We start from the raw sequence: 2,765 nt of genomic DNA, 5'->3' as shown, positions 1-2,765 counted from the left end.
GCCGCCGCAAACTGCCCGTCCTCCTCCTCCTCCTCAGACCCCCTTCACCCCTACTCTTCTCGATGGCGAGCTCTGGATCTGACAGCGAGACGGTCGATCTTGGTCGTCAACTCTCTCGTGGCCGCATGCAGAGTTGAGTCGCTTCGGACAACTCATTCCATCGTTGGCACGGCTGCCGAAGAGTGGCACATCACCAACGATGGATACGCGGCATTGGGGCCCGATGCAACACTGGAGCACCTCCGCTCCCACGCAAAAATGAATGAATCCGGACAATGAACATGTTCCGTCATGCCAGGCATGTATTTTAGGGTTTTTTTCACCTAGAAATCATAGAAAATGCATAGAATGCCAGAAATGAACGAAACTTGGCCTGCATGTTGGCCATGGTGATGCCATTATGTGGGAAAATTTTGGGTACATGTGTGTAGGTGAAAAAAGTGCTTCAAGACTTGCACTAGCGGCATACCCTAACGGTCACGTTCGAACAGGGTGTATTTGTTGTCATGCACGGAATGACATCAAATTTGGCCAACATGCTGCACCCCCATGGCAATCTCCCATGCAAAAATTGAACGAATTCGGACACCGAACGCACGTTGCGTCATATCTGCCCTGTGTTTTAGGGGTTTTCACTGAGAAAATCATAGAAAATGAATAGAATGCCAGAAATGAAAGAAACTTGGCATGCATGCTGGCCATGGTGATGCCATTGTGTGGAAAAAAATTGGATAGTGTGGTGGAGTTGAAAAAAGAATGCTTTGAGACATTCCCTACCGGCAGACCCAAACGGTCCCGGTTGAACAACGTATATTTGTTGCCATGCACGAAAATACACAAAATTTTCCTAGCATGTGGGCATGCCCATGGCAGTCCCCCACGCAAAAATTGAAGAAATTTGGACACTGAACGCACGTTGCGTCATGTCTGGCTTGTGTTTTAGTGTCTTTTCACGGGGAAAATTGTAAAAATGCATATAATGCCATAAAAGAACAAAATTTGACATGCATGCTGGCTAAGGTGATGCCATTGTGTGGAAAAAATTGACTATGTTTGGTGGAGGTAAAAAAAGTGCTTCGAGACTTGCCCTACTGGCAAACTCGAATGGTCCCGGTTGAACATGGTGTATTTAGGGAGGGGGGGGGGCGGTCTACCGAAGCAGAAGTGAAGAAGGGATTATCACAAATTTGACTCTGCATGCCGTCCTTTTTATTTACTTTCTCAAAAACAAATCACGCCACCCATGGTAGCCCCCCACACAAAATTTGAAAGAATTCGGACACCGAACGCACGTTGTGTCAAGTCCGGCCTTTGTTTAGATTTTTTTTCACTGGGGAAACCCTAGAAAATACATGATTTGTATTATGAGTTATGTGATTTGATGACCGAAGTTTGTTCGGAGTCCCGGATGAGATCACGGACATGCGATGTGTCTCGAAATGGTCGAGACATAAAGATTGATATATTGGACCATGTTATTCGGACACCAGAAGAGTTCCGAGAGGTACCGGGTAAAAACGGAGTATCGGATGGGTTATCGGAACCCCCGGGGAAGCAATGGGCCAACATGGGCCATAGGGGAGAGAGAGGACAGCCCGCAAGGGGGTGGCGCCCTCCCCCCTCCCATGGGGAGTTTGAATAGGACTAGGGGAGGGGGCGCGGCCCCCCTTTCCCTCTCCCTTTCCCTCTCCCTTCCTTCTTCCCCCTTCCACCAAGTGGAATCGTACTAGGACTTGGAGTCCTAGTAGGACTCCTCCCTCTTGGCACGCCCTACAGGGCTGACCGGCCTCCCCCTCTCCTCCTTTATATACAGGGGCAGGGGGCTCCCCAAAGCACAAACAGACAATCTCTTAGCCATGTGCGGTGCCCCCTCCACAGTTTAACACCTCGGTCATATCGTCGTAGTGCTTAGGCGAAGCCCTGCGCCGGTAACTTCATTGTCACCGTCACCACACCGTCGTGCTGACCGAACTCTCCCTCGTCCTCAACTGGATCAAGAGCACGAGGGACATCATCGTGTTGAACGTGTGCTGAACACGGAGGTGCCGTACGTTCGGTACTTGGATCGGTTGGATCGTGAAGACGTTCGACTACATCAACTGCGTTACTAAACGCTTCCGCTTTCGGTCTACGAGGGTACGTGAACACATTCTCCCGTCTCTTTGCTATGCATCTGTAGATAGATCTTGCGTGATCATAGGAATTTTTTTGAATTACCATGTTCCCCAACATCAACACACATAGTATAAAAGAAGTGTAGGCTATCCTAAAAAATGTGTATTGCGTGCATGTCAGTAAATTGATGAAGGGAGTAAGTTTTTTAGTACCACCTGGCTTGCTCTAGCGTGTAGCGTCTAGTCGGTGGAGCTCTAGTATATAAAGGAGACTAGTAGGGTGTTGCTCAAGAGGAAATGCATCAACCATGACATGCATTGAATGAGTAAAATGAAAACGTAATAAAATGCCAGAATCGACGGGTGCCTGAGTTGGTCGGCTTACTCGAGCCAGAACACATAAAAGTTCGAAACTCTAATTTTGTTCACTTTGCAAAAAAAGATCATGTTAACAAAAGTTCTCCATATAAAAGTTCACCATGCACTGGAAAAAAATATTCACTGTGTATAAGAACATGTTCATCGTGTATAGCAATTTGACATGCATGCTGGCTAAGGTGATGCCATTGTGTGGAAAAAATTGACTATGTTTGGTGGAGGTAAAAAAAGTGCTTCGAGACTTGCCCTACTGGCAAACTCGAATGGTCCCGG

This window comes from Triticum aestivum, chromosome 7B, assembly GCF_018294505.1.
Source record: "Triticum aestivum cultivar Chinese Spring chromosome 7B, IWGSC CS RefSeq v2.1, whole genome shotgun sequence".
NCBI classification, from domain to species: domain Eukaryota; kingdom Viridiplantae; phylum Streptophyta; class Magnoliopsida; order Poales; family Poaceae; genus Triticum; species Triticum aestivum.
Note: the sequence above shows the minus strand (reverse complement) of the source record.